The 17,826-nt window shown below is 43.2% G+C and overlaps 1 protein-coding gene across 3 annotated transcripts in view; it reads right to left on the bottom strand.

Annotated features, from left to right (window-relative positions):
* GLIS1 (GLIS family zinc finger 1) overlaps window positions 1–89 on the bottom strand; it is a 225,914-nt gene extending 225,825 nt beyond the window's left edge. For 2 of the 3 annotated variants that reach the window (XM_032639794.1, XM_032639787.1), the window contains exon 1: window positions 26–55. The gene's annotated coding sequence lies outside the window, so the exon portion shown is untranslated. Of the gene's footprint in view, window positions 1–25 lie in introns of all 3 variants that reach the window. The other variant, XM_032639779.1, reaches the window with a different exon arrangement.
* Between the last annotated feature and the right edge of the window lie 17,737 nt (window positions 90–17,826).

Consider the following 17,826-nt stretch of genomic DNA (forward strand, 5'->3'; position numbering starts at 1 on the left):
CCCCCTTTCACCTCGCCCCGCTCACCTCGCGGCGGCCGCAGCAGCTTGCTCCCGGGGCGCGAGGCTAGGCGCGCCTCCACTGGCGCCGCAGCCCCAGCAGCAGCAGAGTCCAGCGGGGCGGCACCCCGGGGCGGGGGCGGGGCCGCGGCCGGCCTGACAGCCTCTCCAGCCACTGGCTCGCTGCGGCCGCCCCACCGAGGCCAATCGCGGCGCGAGGGCGGGGCCTCCGCCCTCGGGCCAGGGCCAGCCGGGCGCAAGGCTGGGCGGAGGGTTTGACAGGCGGCGGCCGGCGGCGCCCGGTGCTGTGCGGCCCCCCTCCTCAGGCTGCCGATGAGGGCAGGCCCGCGGGGCGGCGCCGCGGGCTGCAGGGCCTGGGCTCTGTCGTCGGGGCTGGTCTGGCCAGGGCGGTGGAACGCCTTGGGTATCAGGAAAGCCGGGCTCAACCTGGCTCTCTTCCGCCTTTCCCAGTGGCTGAGACAAGACCCTTCTTGCCCTGTCCAGCATCAGTTTTCTCCTGGTCAAATGGGCCGGCCAACCCTGCTACCGCGGAGACAATGGATGTGAAAGTGCTTTAAAGGTTTCCTGCAGAATCCAACCCGCTCACTCCAGAGCTCCCACAGCTTTCACAGCGGGTCAGCAGCGAGGTTGGGACCGAACCCATGGCTCTCAGACCACTTGTCTTAAGTTTTTGTTTCTGTGGTGTTTTTCACCAAAAAGGAAACAGACTAGAGGGTCTCGTTCCGAAGTTAAACAAAAATAGATACCCGGATCCCAACTAGAAAACACCCCAAGTGAATCTGTGAATCTGTCTGGGAGGAGGGTCCCAGCACCTCGAATTTTAGCGAGCCCCCAGGAGGTGCTTACAGCCCTGGGGGTTGAGACCCACTCCCCTAAGTTCCTCCAGGACCTGCAACCTGGTTCCCCTGCATTCTGGCTCCCCTCACAGACAGCAGTGTCCCAGTGAGTCCTGCCCAATGTGTACAAAGAACACTGGACCAAGAACAAGACCTCAGGGCGACTGGAAGCAGTAGCTCAGTTCCCTTTTCTGAGCCTCAGTTTCTTCCTGTGTAAAATGGGGTTGTTCACCCAGGCCAGGTCTATTTGCCAAGGCTACTGGAGGTTCCACCCAGGTCCTTGAGACCGTCTCTGCATTTCATGTTGGCTTGCCCCACTCCACACTGTTTACTGGTGATCTGGGCCCACTCCAAGGAGCCTGCCTGGCTCCGTACTCTTTGAAGAGAGGGGTCTGGTCTCTTTGGCCTTGGTCTAAAATTGAAAAATGTATATGGAGCCCCTCCCTACTACTCAACAAGTCAGGCCTCACAACATAGGAGTCCACACAGAGTAAGAGACCTCAAGCAGCATCCCCGGATTCTTGGAAAACCAGGATTTCAGAATCACAGAATCCTAAAATCTGATTTCTATCATTGGTTAAATATAGCATCTTACAGTTAGAGAGCAATAAAGGTAGGAAGGACCTTGGAGATTTCATTAGACCCACCCCCACGTTCAGAGGAGAGAGGATGTGACCGGCCCACAGTATGGTGGGGTGTGGCAGAGCTGGCACTGGAATGCAGGCTTCCTGACTCCTAGTCCAGCACTCTTCCTCTATACCAGCCTGATGCCTCTAATAGGTACAGGATGTCAGCCAATCCCACGCATTGCACACAGGCCAAGGGCCATGGGCTGCATAAGAGCACAAAGGTCTTGCCTCTACCCGAGGATCTGGAGTTGGGTATTACTGCTACTTATATGGCAGGAGGGGAAGGGATGGAAGGAGTAAGAGTAGCTCACCAATGCCTCCAACGCACCACCAGGTGCTCCTCCCCCACCTCCTCACTCTTCTGAAGCTCTAGGGCTGGTTCTGGCACCAATAAGCCTTGCAGCTTTAGGTAAATCAGGACCTCATTCTGCACCTAAGTTTCCCCCTCAGAAAGCAAGAGGACTGGGAGATCACTGACCTTTCCAGTTCTGCTCTTTGGTGAGGCCAGGAACCAAGTCCTCCGCCTTACCTCCCCACCACACGTACACACACATACCCACACGCACAGCACTGCACACTTAGTCAGAACTCAGGAAACATTTGCTGTAGAAGTCACTTAATGAACTGGAACTGCAGGCAAAGAATCTCCAAATTTCCAGGTTGCAGCAACAGCTCATTTAGTTATTCTTTGCTGAGCACCTACCCTGATCCAAGTCCCATGCCTGAGCTAGGGACATGGAGATCCTGCCTTTCCCTCAGTGAACTCACAGCTCCACCCTACCAGGACGGATGGGTTTGTGAAGCCTGGCAAAGCAATGAGAAGGTTAATCTACTCAATAGAACAGACCTCTTAAACGTGGTATGTGGCAGGACCTCTTTGCAGATATACAGAATCCAGCGGGTATATACATTTTTTTTTTCCTAGAAGAAAACACAAGAAGTGTTAACAGTGGTTAAGGGAATGGAGGACTGGGGGGAAGCCTGTACTTTTCATTTTACACTTCTCTGAACTGTTTGTATTTTCTAACAATATATATTTTCCTCTCTCCCTTTCAACAAGGGTTATTTAAGAGTAGTAGGATTACGGACTGTAATTTTTTTCCTTATACTTTTATTATGAAAATAAAATTCATTAATATTTTAATTGTCAAGAACAAAACAAAGCAAAACAAATAAAGTCCACTTCTCCCTTTAGCAGGCCAGGCAATAATGTGTGCTTTTTTACACTAACCAATGTGCCTGCTCAAACACAGTCCGTCTTGTTTTGGGGTTTCTTTGGGTTGTTTTTTTTTTTTTTAATTTATTTTATTTATTTATTTTTGGCTGCGTTGGGTCTTTGTTGCTGCGTGCTGGCTCTCTCTAGTTGTGGTGAGCGGGGGCTACTCTTCGTTGAGGTGCGCAGACTTCTCATTGCGGTGGCTTCTCTTGTTGTGGAGCACGGGCTCTAGGCATGCGGGCTTCAGTAGTTGTGGCACATGGGCTCAGTAGTTGTGGCTCACGGGCTTAGTTGCTCCACGGCATGTGGGATCTTCCCGGACCAGGGTTCAAACCCAGGTCCCCTGCGTTGGCAGGCGGATTCTTAACCACCGCACCACCAGGGAAGCCCTCTTTGGTTTTTATTTTTGCCCTCTGGTCCCACATATGGTCTGTCTACTAGGTAACTCCATCTGTATCCATCTGCCAAAACAAACATCATTATTTCTTCTCTGACTTTGTTCCTCCTCCTCTCCCATACTCCCGTATCTGATCTGCCATGAATACACCTAATAGTCCTCCTCGTCTCCATCCTCACTCCTCACTGCTACATCTCTTCCCAACTCTTCTTCCTGCCTCCAGCTTCATCTTCTTCCCAATCATTCATTTTCCGTACTGGTCTCCCTATAAATCTCTAAAATATAGATCTGACCATGTCACTTCCCTGTTTAAGCCTCATTAACAACTTCCAATGGCCATCTAAATAAAGTCAAACCATTTTCTCACCGCACCTCTTAGGTCTATCCTATGTTCCAAGTACCTTAGAAAATTTTTCATCTCCTAGAACCTAGAACACATATTCATGCCTTCATAGCTTTGTATATGATGTTTCCTATGCTAACACTTTCCCTTTGGTTCACTCCTTCCTAAGAATCATTTAATACCCAGCTCAAGCGTCACTTTTTCCCAGAAGACTTCCCTGAATCCTCTGGCTAGAATTATTTTCTTCCTACATATTCTCACAGCAATCTCTGCTTCATTCTGTCTCAGAACTTGTTACACTGCTTTATAATGACCTATCTGTCTCTCCCTCTAGAGTGAGAGCTCTCTGAGAGCAGGAGCACCTTTTGCCTTTGTAACTCCAGAGCCTAGAACTGATTCAGGCACAAAGTCAGCACTAGGTAAGTGTTTATTGAATGTTGATTGAATTATTAAAGAATGACCACTACTTCCTTTGCTTGCCTGAATTTCTGGCTAAGTGCTTCTTCATCCTATTGTGACCTCCCCCCTCACCACCTTTATAAGCATATACTCAGATAAAATAGACATTTCTATGTCTAGGGTCTCCTATGTCCTGGAGACATGAGGAAGGAGAAGGAATAGAGGTGATAGATGTTACTCTGCTTACCCTGCCTCTACTTCTTGCAGTAAGGGAAGAATTAACATTCACTGGGGAAACCACTATGTGCCGGGTACTACGGCTGACGGTCTCCATATGTAATCTCATTTAATTCTGACAACTCTGAGAAAAAGAGGATATCTTTCCTATCTTATAGATGAAAAAACTAAAAGCTCAAAGTTGATTTGCCAAGGTTCTCATGGTCAAAAGTGTCTGCCTCCCATACATCTATGGCCAACTTATCTTTGATACGAGTGCCAAGATCGCTCACTGAGGAAAGAATAATCTTTTCAACATATGGTGCTAGGACAACTGGATATCTACATGCAAAAGAATGAAGTTGGATCCCTATCTCAAACCATATACAAACACTGACTCAAAATGGATCAACATCCTAAATATAAGAGCTAAAACCATAAAACACTTAGAAGAAAACATAGGGGTAATCTATGTGACCTTAGATTTGGCAATGGATTCTTAGATGTGACACCAAAAACACAAGCACAAAAGAAAAAAATAGATAAATTGACTTCATCAAAATTAAAATCCTTTGTGCATCAAAGAACATTATGAAGATAGTGAAAAGACAACTTAGAGAATGGGAGAAAAATATTTGCAAATCATGCAACTGATAAGAGTCTAGTATCCAGAATATATAAAGAACTCTTACAACTCAGCAACAAAAACAACCCAATCAAAAAAATGAGCAAAAGACATAGAGAATGGACTTGAGGACACGCGGAGGGGGAAAGGGTAAGTTTGGATGAAGTAAGAGAGTAGCACTGACATATATACACTACCAAATGTAAAATAGATAGCTAGTGGGAAGCAGCTGCACAGCACAGGGAGATCAGCTCGGTGCTTTGTGACCACCTAGAGGGGTGGGATAGGGAGGGTGGGAGGGAGGCACAAGAGGGAGGAGATATGGGGATATATGTATACACATAGCTAATTCACTTTGTCATACAGCAGAAACTAACACAACATTGTAAAGCAATTATACTCCAATAAAGATGTTAAAAAAAAAAATGGGCAGAGGACTTGCATAGATGTCTCTCCAAAGAAGATACACAAATGGCCAACAAGTATGTACATGAAAAGATGTTCAACATTATTAGTAATTAGGGAAATGCAAATCAAAACCACAATGAGATATCACTTCACACCTATTAGGATGGCTATAATTTTAAAAATTAAAAATCAAAAGAACAGGGACTTCCCTGGTGGCGCAGTGGTTAAGAATCCACCTGCCAATGCAGGGGACACGGGTTCAAGCCCTGGTCAGGGAAGATCCCACATGCCGCAGGCCAACTAAGCCCATGTGCCAGAACTACTGAGCCTACACTCTAGAGCCCAGGAACCACAACTACTGAGCCCGCGTGCCACACCTACTGAAGCCCATGCTCCTAGAGACTGTGCTCCACAACAAGAGACGCCACTGCAATGAGAAGCCCGCGCACCACAACAAAGAGTAGCCCCCGCTTCCCGCAGCTAGAGAAAGTCCGCGCACAGCAACGAAGACCCAACACAACCAAAAATAAATAAATAAATTTATTTTTTAAAAATCGAAAGAACAGAAAATAACAAATATTGGCAAGCATGTGGAGAAAGTTGAGCCTTCATACATTGCTGGTGGGAATGTAAAATGGTTTAGCCACAACTGGAAAACAGTTTGACAATTCCCCAGAAAGTTAAACATGGAATTACCATATGATCCAGCAATCCTATGTCTAAGTATATGCCCAAAAGAACATTGTTGTGAAAACAATCCAAATGTTCATCAAAGAATGAATGGATGAATGGATAAACAAATTGTGAAAAAATATATGTAAAGGAATAAAGTACTGACACATGCTATAACATGGATAAACCTCAAAAACATTACGCTAAGTGAAAGAAGCCAGACACAAAAGGCCATGTATTGTATGAGTCCACTTATATGAAATATCCAGAATAGGTAAATTCATAGGAGATAGAAAGCAGATTAGTAGTTGACAGGGGCTCGGGGGAGGGACCAATGGGAAGTATCTGCTTAATGGGTATAGGTTTCCTTTTGAGGTAACGAAAAAATGCTGGCACTAGGTAGAGGTAGTGGTTACACAACATTGTGAATGTACTAAATGACACTGAATTGTTCACTTTTAAATGGCTACTTTTATGTTATATGAATTTCACTGCAATAAAAATTTTTAATGTAATTAAAATTTAAAAGATTATCTACCAGAGTCCAAAGCCTAGACTTTTCAGTGCATTTCAGGGCTCTCACTGGGGTCAGTCCATAGAAGAGCTTCTATAATGGTTGTGGCTCTGGTGCTATCAAGCTGAGGGACACGAGCAAGTCACCATCCCTGGTTCCTCGATACTACACCTGTCAAATAAAGGTGATAGTACCTGACCCACCAGGCTTCTGTGGAGACTCAATGGGAAGGTGGAAAAAGGTAAAATCAATTGGAAAATGAGAGGTAATGATGATGATTAATGAAATACCCACCTTACTTCTCCTACCATTTCTAAAATTCATATTATAACTTGAAGATGCTCTTTTAAAGAACAAATCAGCGACTTCCCTGGTGGTGCAGCGGTTGAGAACCCACCTGCCGGTGCAGGGACACAGGTTTGATCCCTGGTCCAGGAAGATCCCATCTGCCATGGAGACACTAAACCTGTGCATCACAACTACAGAGCCTGAGCTCTAGAGCCCACAAGCCACAACTACTGAGCCTGAGTGCCACGACTACTGAGCCCACATGCTGCAACTACTGAAACCAGTGTGCCAAGAGCCTGTGCTCCACAGCAAGAGAAGCCACCGCAATGAGAAGCCCATGCATGGCAATGAAGACCCAATGCAGCCAAAAGAATTTAAAAAATTTTTTTATTTAAAAAAATAAAACAAATAAAAACCAAATCAAACAAACAAACAAAAACCTGGAGAACCCCAATATGGAACACAGTCACAAGAGGCCAAAGATGATGTTTTATATGTACACTCATATATGATTAGAGAATAAGAACCAATTTAGGAATAGAAAGAAACTTTCTTAACTAGATAAGGGCAGCAACAAAAACAAAAACAAAACAAAACCTACAGCTAACATCACACGCTTACACTACACTTAGTGGTAGAGACTGAATGCTTTCCCCCTGAGATCCAGAACATGGTAAGGATATCTACCTTCACTATTCCTATTCAACATCATACTGGAAGTCCTAGCAAGTGCAGTAAGGCAAGAAAATAATTAAATAAAAAGGCATACAGCAGAAAACTATAAGACACTGATGAAAGAAATTAAAGATGATACAAACAGATGGAGAGATATACCATGCTCTTGGACTGGAAGAATCAACATTATGAAAATGACTATACTATCCAAAGCAATCTACAGATTCAATGCAATCTCTATCAAACTACCAATGGAATTTTTCACAGAACTAGAACAAGAAATTTCACACTTTGTATGGAAACACAAAAGACCTTGAATAGCCAAAGCAATCTTGAGAAAGAAAAACGGAGCTGGAGGAATCAGGCTCCTGGGCTTCAGACTATACTACAAAGCTACAGTAATCAAGACAGCATGGTACTGGCACAAAAATGGAAGTATAGATCAATGGAACAAGATAGAAAGCCCAGAGATAAATCCATGCACATATGGTCACCTTATCTTTGATAAAGGAGGCAAGAATATACAATGGAGAAAAGACAGTCTCTTCAATAAGTGGTGCTGGGAAAACTGGACAGCTACAGGTAAAAGAATGAAATTAGAACACTCCCTACCACCATACACAAAAATAACTCAAAATGGACTAAAGACCTAAATGTAAGGCCAGACACTATAAAACTCTTAGAGGAAGACATAGCAGAACACTCTATGCCATAAATCACAGTGAGATCCCTCTTTGACGCACCTCCTAGAGTAAGGGAAATAAAAACAAAAATAAACAAATGGAACCTAATGAAACTTAAAAGCTTTTGTACAGCAAAGGAAACCATAAACAAGACAAAAAGACAACCCTCAGAATGGGAGAAAATATTTGCAAACAAAGTAACTGACAAAGGATTAATATCCAAAATATATAGCAGCTCATGCAGCTCAATATCAAAAAAACAAACAACCCAATCCAAAACTGGGCAGAAGACCTAAATAGACGTTTCTCCAAAGAAGATATACAGATTGTCAACAAACACATGAATGGACGCTCAACATCACTAATCATTAGAGAAATGCAAATCAAAAGTACAATGAGGGGACTTCCTTGGTGGCGCAGTGGTTGAAAGTCCACCTGCCAATGCAAGGGACATGAGTTTGAGCTCTGGTCCGGGAAGATCCCACATGCCACAGAGCAACTAAGCCTGGGTGCCATAAATACTGAGACTGCGTGTCACAACTACTGAAGCCCACGCGGCTAGAGCCCATGCTCCACAACAGGAGAAACCACCACAATGAGAAGCCCACACACCGCAACAAAGAGTAGCCCCTGCTCGCCGCAATGAGAGAAAACCCACATGCAGCAACGAAGACCCAACGTGGCCATAAATACATAAATAAATAGGTAAATTTATTTTAAAAAACTACAATGAGGTATCACCTCACCCCGGTCAGAATGGCCATCATAGAAAATCTACAAACAAATGCTGGAGAGGGTGTGTAGAAAAGGGAACCCTCTTGCACTGTTGGTGGGAATGTAAATTGATACAGCCAGTATGGAGAACAGTATGGAGGTTCCTTAAAAAACTAAAAATAGAACTACCATATGACCCAGCAATTCCACTACTGGGCATATACCCTGAGAAAACCATAACTCAAAAAGAGTCATGTACCACAATGTTCATTGCAGCTCTATTTACAATAGCCAGGACACGGAAGCAACCTAAGTGTCCATCAACAGATGAATGGATAAAGAAGATGTGGCACATATATACAATGGAATATTACTCAGCCATAAAAAGAAATGAAATTGAGTTATTTGTAGTGAGGTGGATGGACCTAGAGTCTGTCATACAGAGTGAAGTAAGTCAGAAAGAGAAAGACAAATGCCGTGTGCTAACACATATATATGGAATCTAAAAAAAAAAAAAGTTCTGAAGAACCTAGGGGCAGGACAGGAATAAAGACGTAGACGTAGAGAATGGACTTGAGGACATGGGGAGGGGGAAGTGTAAGCTGGGACGCAGTGAGAGAGTGGCGTGGACATATATACACTACTAAACGTAAAATAGATAGCTTGGGAGAAGTAGCCGCATAGCACAGGAGATCAGCTTGGTGCTTTGTGACCATCTAGAGGGGTGGGATAGGGAGGGTGGGAAGGAGACGCAAGAGGGAGGGGATATGGGGATATATGTGTACATATAGCTGATTCACTTTGTTATACAGCAGAAACTAACACAACATTGTAAAGCAATTATACTCCAATAAAGATGTTTTTTTAAAAAAGTAAGGTGTACAGGCTGGAAAGGAAAAAATAAAACTGTTGGCAGGCAACCTGATCATCTATGTAGAAAATTCCATGGGATCTACGAAAACAGGTTCCTCCTAGAACTAATAAATGAGTTTATTGAGGTTGCAGGATGTAAGATTAATATACAAAAATCCATTGTATTTACATATACTAGCAATAAACAATTAGAAAAGAAATTTTTAAAATACTATTTATAATAGCACTGAAAAGTATATACTTAGATATTAATCTAACAAAACATGCAAAATCCGTATGCTGAAAACCATGAAACTGATGAAAGAAATCACAGAAAATATGTAAATGAATGAAGAGGTATATTGCGTTCATGGTTTGAAAGATTCAATATTGTTAAGACGTCAACTCTCCCCAAATTAATCTGAAGATTCAACATAACTTCAACCAAGATCCTAGCTGGATTTTTAAAATAGAAATCAACAAACTAATTCTAAAATGGAGAGGAGCTAGAAGAGCCAAAACAATTTTGAAAAAGAAGAACAAAATTGGAGGACTCACTATTTGATTCTAGAACTCACTATAAGGCTACAGGAATCACGACTGTGATAGTGGCAAAAAAACTATACACATAGATCAATGGAACAGAATACTCCTATTCTATGGAAACCACATATGGCCATATGCTTTTGTCAAAGGTACAAAAGCAATTCAGTGGAGAAATAATAGTCCTTTATTTAACAAACAGTGCTGGAAAGGCTGCACATACATATGTAAAAAAACGAACCTCAGGGCTTCCCTTGTGGCACAGTGGTTAAGAATCTGCCTGCCAATACAGGGGACATGGGTTTGAGCACTGCTCCGGGAAGATCCCACATGCCACGGAGCAGCTAAGCCTGTGTGCCACAACTGCTGAGCCTGTGCTCTAGAGCCCGTGAGCCACAACTACTGAGCCCGTGTGACACAACTACTGAAGCCCACGTGCCTAGAGTCTGTGCTCCGCAACAGGAGAAGCCACGGCAATGAGAAGCCCGCGCACTGCAATGAAGAGTAGCCCCCGCTCGCCACAACTAGAGAAAGCCCACGTGCAGCAACGAAGACCCAACACAGCCAAAAATAAAATAAATAAAATAAATAAATTTATAAAAAAAAAAAAAACGAACCTCAACCTGTACTTCACACATTATGCAAAAAGTAACCCCAAATGGACCAAAATGCAAAGCTATCACTTCTAGAAGAAAACATAGAGAAAATCTTTGTGATCTCAGGTTAGGTTAAAAAGTAGTTAGATAGGGCTTCCCTGGTGGTGCCGTGGTTGAGAGTCCGCCTGCCGATGCAGGGGACACGGGTTCGTGCTCCGGTCCGGGAAGATCCCACATGCCGCAGAGCAGCTGGGCCCGTGAGCCATGGCCGCTGAGCCTCCGCGACCGGAGCCCGTGCTCCGCAACGGGAAAGGCCCCGACAGTGAGAGGCCCGCGTACCGCTAAAAAAAAAAAAAAAAAAAAAAAAAAGTAGTTAGATAATGATGCCAAAAGCACAATCCAGAAAATAAAAAATTATTAAATGGGACTTCATCAAAAATCTAAAATTTTTGCTCTGTAAAACATACTGGCTGTTAAGAGAATGAAAAGACAAGCCGCAGACTGGGAGAAAATATTTGTAAATCGTTTATCCAACAAATGACTTGTATTCAGAATATATAAAGACCTCTTACAACTTAAAAAAAGAAAACAAACAAATTTTCTAAATGTGCAAAAGATTTAAACAAACATTTCACAAAAAATATATGAAGATGGAAAGATGCTCAGCATTAGGGAATGCAAAGTATAAGCATATTGAGATAGCACTACACACCTTCAGAATGATTAAAATTTTAAAATAAAACAAAAAACTGACAATAGCAAATGCTGGCAAGGGTATGGAACAACTGGAACTCTCATACCTTGCTGGTAGAAATGCAAAAGGCACAACCACCCTGGAAAACAGTTTGATATTTTCTTATAAAGTTAAACTTAATACTTATCATATAACTCAGATAATCCAGCAATTCCATTCCCAATATTTACCCAAGTGAAATGAAAACCTATGTTTACACGAAAACCTGTACATGAAGATTTTTAGCAGCTTTATTTGTAATCCGCAAAAATGGGAAACCAAATGTCCTCAACTGCAGAAAGAACAAACTGTGGTAAATCCACAGGATGGAATACTCCTCAGCAATAATATGGAATTAACTGTCGGTATTCATAACAATGTGGATGAATCTCAAATGCATTATGCTAGGTAAAAGAAGCCAGGCTCAGAAGACTACAGACGGTATGGATTCCATTTCTGTGACATTCTGGAAAAGGCAAAATTACCGAGAACAGATCAATGGTTGCTAGGAATTAAGAATTGAGATAAATTTGACTGCAAGGGAATAAGGAAATTTGAGGGAGGAAGGGTCAGTGAGAGAATTGTTCTGTATCTTGGTGTTTACATGATTCTATGCTTTTGTCAAAACTTGTAGATATGTACATTGCATTTTACTGTATGTAAATTTAAAACAAAAGAGTCAAGTTGATTATTCCTAAAAGCAGTCTCTTCTGAATGAAGCTTCAGTTTAATCAGACTCTCTCTAGAAATAGAAACTGTTAAACGGCTTGAGAAGCCAAGTTCTACTAAACTCATTTTTCTCCCTGTCTCGCTCTCCTTTCTCCCCCCCTCACCCTGTGTTTTCTCTTACGTGAATGATGACACCACCAAGCTGGGACCCTGGGAGTTATCCTAGGCTCCTTTCTCTCTCTTCACCTACGTTCAGACTCCAAGGCCTCTGATTCCTACTTCCAATGTACCTTCTGTAAGTGCTCCTTCTCTCCATCTCCACATGTGTGGCCCTTGCAAGCCTCATCGTCTCTAGCCTGAACCACTGGACCAGCTTCTCATCTGGGTCTCCCTGCTTCCAGCCTGGCCCTTCCAATCCATCCTCCTCCCTGCAACCAGAGTGGTCTTTCCAAATCACTGATCCAACCATATTGCTCTCCTAGCTTAAAGCCTTCTGAGTGCCCCTGGCTCTTTGGGGGCAGGAGTTGTTTCACTTGCCTCTGTAGCTCTAGTACGAAGCACAGGGCCTACCATCCATGCACACTCAGTGAATGATGGTTGAATAAATGCGTAAGTTAATGAAGGAGTTAAAGGATGTGCAGGCCCTCAAGAAACTCAGAGAAGTCAGAAGACAATGGCTAAGAGTGCAAGGAGGAAGCACCGTTTGTATCCCAATCTCTTTCCTTGTCCAACAATATTGATTGAGTGCCTACCATGTCCCAGGCACTGTCCTAGGTGCCAGAGATTCATGGAGGTTCCGACTGGTGGAGGACAAAAAGAAATCAACTAACTTCCCTGGTGGTGCAGTAGTTAAGAATCCGCCTGCCAATGCAGGGGACACGGGTTCAAGCCCTGGTCCGGGAAGATCCCACATGCCGCGGAGCAACTAATTCCATGCGCCACAACTACTAAAGCTCCCACACCTAGAGCCCGTGCTCCGCAACAAGAGAAGCCACCACAATGAGAAGCCCATGCACCACAGCGAAGAGTAGCCCCTGCTCGCCGCAACTAGAGAAAGCCCGCGCACAGCAACGAAGACCCAATGCAGCCAAAAATCAATAAATAAAATAAAATAAAATAAAAAGTATTCAACTAATCATACAAATGAATGCATATTTACAAACAAGGAGAAATGCCCCATGCTATGAGAGGATGTGAAGTGGGGAGCGGGGGTCGGAGGCTTGACGGAGTCTAAAGGGTCAAGGAAGTCTTCCCTGAGAGGTGATGATTAAACTAGAATCTAAGAGGATAAGAAGTTACTTGTCGTATAGTTGAGGAAAAGCTTTCCAGAAGATGGAGGAGTACGTGCAAAAGGTGCAAATGTTTTGAAATGAAAGGAATAATATTCCTTCCAGGCAGCAAAATAGAGGCAGTCTGATTGGAGCCACAGAGTGAGAGGAGGGAAGGCATCAGGTGAGACTGGGAAAGGGAAAGGGCTGGGTGCAAAATCAGTGAAGGACTTTGGGTTGGAGACTGACATGATCAGATCTGTTCTGAAAATATCATTCTAGCTGTTGTGTGGAAAATGGATTGAGAAAGCAGCAAGTGTGGATAATGGAAGACTAGTGAGGAGATAATCCCAGAGAGAAATGCTGAGAAGCCAAGGGTTGGTGGAGATGGGGAGAGGTGGCTGGAATGCAGCTTTGTTAAGGAAGGAAACTTGACAAGCCTTGTGATGGGAGTGAAGAGAAAGGAGAAGCTGAGTATCTGGAAGAAAAGTAGTTTTAGAGTTTGGAACTTCCCCTGGGTGGCCCAAGGCATTCTTCATCCTTAAGGGTGATTTTCTAGAAGCAAAGTGTCACAATTAACAGGTCATTAAGTTATACCCCTTCCTCACTCATTATTATGCAACTGCTTTTCCATAAAAACATTAGTTGGTTTCCAGCACATCATCGTATTTGTAGGGAAACAGAATCAGACTTAATATAAAATGCACATCAAATGCTGCTAATGAAGACAATAAGAATTGACAGCTTGAAAAGTTGTGAGGGACGGTTTGGGTTGTCTGTTCAGAAGGGGCCTGTTATTTATGGAAGCACAGAGTACCGCGCCCTGTGGCAGGTTCTTTTATGTAAATTACTGCAGGTGACACTACATATATACATTTAACACAGACAACAACCTACGAAGAGAGTGGTATTGTTCCTATTACAGATGAGGAAAATGAGACCCAAATAAGTTAAGTGACTTGCCCAAGGTTTCAACTAGCAAGTGGCAGACTCAGGGTTCAGCCCTAGGTCTGCTTGACCCTAAATGCCATGGTCTTCCTGTCATGCCACTGTACCTCATCTCCAACTGAACTGGAACATCCTCTGTCACCTGACCTTTCTTTTCCTTTCACCCAGAGTGCCCTTGTGGCTGACCATTCCTACCTGGACCCATCCAGATCTCCAAGGTTCACCTCAAATGGCCCCTTGTCCACATAACCGGCTTCCCCTCCCAACCAAACACTAGCACACAAAGCCCCTCTCAGAGCATTTATTTTCTGCCTTATTACATACCCAATTATAAACTATAGACCCCTTGAAGGCACAGACTTTCTATGTGTATGAGAGATAATCAGCGGTGTGTGGATTTGAACACATGTACTAAATTGTTTGAAGAGGTCAAAAAGTTGGCAAATGAGGCTACGACAAATGTATATATGGAGTAAGGAATGAGATAGTTGATTATTCACATTTTTATTAATTAATATTTTAATTTGTTAAAGTAAATATCAAGTTCATCCAGTATACACTAGTATTATGTAATTCATATGCTTCTTTTTGAGTATTAAAATAATTGATACCTATAGGCAGAAAGCATTCTGAAAAATGGAATGGAATGGTATTCGTGGATAAGTTTTAAATGAATCTTTCAATTACAAAAATCAATTTTAAGATATTTGATAGACATCTTCTTACCATAATACCTTCTTCTAAGACTTCTTATCTCTTTTGTGAAAACTATACTTACCTTACTATGTGACAAACTCAAAGACTCATGCAAAATTAGTTAGAAGGGAACTTAAAAATCATTCAGTCCAATTCTTTTATTTTGCAGTTGAAATAGAGGTTTAGTGATGAAATCTTAGCACAAAGTCACACAGCTGGATGATGCCAGACTAGAACTTGCTTCTTCCAAAATCAAACTTCAAACTCTGGAGAAGAGACGGCTCACAGCCTATGTTAATATTCATTTAGAGCCCCAGTAACAGAATCCCAATTTATTTAGGAGTTACATACAACCTCTAAAAGGCATTTACCAGGCTCCCTTGCAGCCAGATCTGGCCTCATGACTATGCTTCAGCCAATAAGATACAAGGGTAAGTGTGTGGACTTTTAGGAAGTCTCCTCGAAAGGGAGGGGATTCACCATTCTCTCTTCTCTTCTTCCTTCTTGTTTCCTGGAATACAGATATGATGGCTGTAGTTCTAGCAGCCATTTGGGACCATGAGGATGAGAAGCTAGCTAAGTAGAGAGCTAGAATGAGCCTGAATCCCTGATAACTTCAGGAAGCAATCCTGAGACAGCCTATTTCTGGATCTCCTTTTATGTGAAAAAAAAAAAGTATAAATTTCTATGCTACTTAAGCCACCATTATTTTGAGTTTTTCAGTTATATGCAGCCACACTTAACCAACCCATCATACTTACCCCACCATAAACCCATTCCTCTCCCATCTCAGCAAATGGCAATTTCAGTCTACCAACTGCTCAGGCCAAAAACCTCAGAGTCCATATCACTGACTCGTTTTCTTTCATACTCCACAACCATTCCACCAGCAATTCTCATCAACTCTTTCTTCGTAATAGACCCAGACCTGTCTGTTTCTCATTGCTTTCACTATCACTCTGGTCCCAGTCACTGCAGGTGACCCTTGAACAACATAGGGCTCAGGGGCACCAACCCTCTGTGCAGTAGGGAAATCTGCATAGTACTTTACAGTCAGCCCACCATATTCACGGTTCCACGTGCATGGATTCATCCAACCACTGATTGTGTAGTACTGTAGTACAGATTTAGTGAAAAATAGCTGCGTGTAAGAGGACCCACACACTCCCTTGGTTTTTCTCTTGCTTCTCTGGCAACTCCTGGCCCTTCTTTCTTCATCTTCTATTCAGCCTTAAATGCTGGCTTAGATCTTCTTCCCTCTCTGGCTCTACATAGTCTCAAAGGCAAGGTCATCCATCCATATCCCCAGAGCTGTCACCATCATTTAGAGGATAACCATTAGGAATTCCAAAGTTAGAATATGAAAAAGAATATATATATGTATAAGTGAGTCATTTTGCTGTACAGCAGAAATTAACACATTGTAAATCAACTCTACTTCAATAAAATAAATTTTAAAAAGGAGTAAAAAAAAAAAAGAGGACCCACAAAAGTTTGAACCCATTTTTCAAGGGTTAACTGCATCTTCTCTCACCTGCTTTACAGCAGTAGCCTCCTAACTAGTCTCCCTGCTTTCTTTTTTTTTTTAAGATTTTTTTGACGTAGACCATTTTTAAAGTCTTTATTGAATTTGTTACAATACTGCTTCTGTTTTATGTTTTGGTTTTTTGGCTGCGAGGCATGTAGGATCTTTGTTCCCCCACCAGGGATCAAATCCGCACCCCCTGCATTGGAAGGCAAAGTCTTAACAACTGGACCGACAGGGAGGTCCCAATCTCCCTGCTTTCATTCTTACCTGTTTTCCATAGAACAGCCACATTTAATTTTTTTTTTTGCAGTACGCGGGCATCTCACTGTTGTGGCCTCTCCTGTTGCGGAGCACAGGCTCCAGACACTCAGGCTCAGCGGCCATGGCTCACGGGCCCAGCCACTCCGCGGCATGTGGGATCCTCCCGGACCGGGGTACGAACCCGTGTCCCCTGCATCGGCAGGCGGACTCTCAACCATTGCGCCACCAGGGAAGCCCCAGATTTAATTTTTTAAGACATAAGTTGGTCCACGTTACTCCTTCGCTCAGAACTTTCCAGTGGCTGCCCCTGACTCAGAGTAAGAGCAAAGTCCTTGTTGTTGTCTACCAGGCCTGACAGGATCTGGTCCCCTCCTCAGTCTCTGACCACAGCTACCGCTCTTCCCGTCACCCACTGAACCCCGCCACCCTGCCCTCTTTGCTATCCCTTGAACTTATCAGGCATGCTCTGGTCTCCAGGTTCACTGCTTTTAGGAACTCTTCCCCCAGATACCCACATATCACCAGTCTTACCTCATTCAGGCCTCTGGCCAAACATCACTTTATCAGGAGGGCGTTCCCTGACCACCCTATCTAAAATAGAATCCCACCCCCACTCTCTGCTGTCTAAGTGTTCCCCTGTGTACTCGTCACATGGTGTTTGTTTATATTCATTGTCTCTCTCCCCCACTACAGCCGTAGTGTTGCTACTCGGAGCAACTTGCCATCCACGTGGAAACTTGTTAAATATTTGCTCGCAACAAAAATAAGCCCGCTCCATCTTACTAGTTAACTAAGAAGATCTATAAGGGTATATGGTTTTCTGTTCTAATCATAAAAAGTATTATTATTACAGTCAACAGCAACCACAAAACATTAAAAATTTTGAAATAAGAATGATGGACAGCAGTACGTCAGACCAATTTGTAAGACTGACTCCAGAACCAAATGTCCTTTTATAGCAGCCCAAGAGGTACAAAGCTTTTTCTTACTGTTCTCATATGACCTCTTCAGTGAGAACAGGGTGGGGTCAAATTGACCACTCGTTATTTGGTGATGAACACAGCTGTCTTCTCATAACTCTCCAGCTTTATGGAAAATC

The sequence above is a fragment of the Phocoena sinus genome, chromosome 1, assembly GCF_008692025.1.
Source record: "Phocoena sinus isolate mPhoSin1 chromosome 1, mPhoSin1.pri, whole genome shotgun sequence".
NCBI classification, from domain to species: Eukaryota; Metazoa; Chordata; class Mammalia; order Artiodactyla; family Phocoenidae; genus Phocoena; species Phocoena sinus.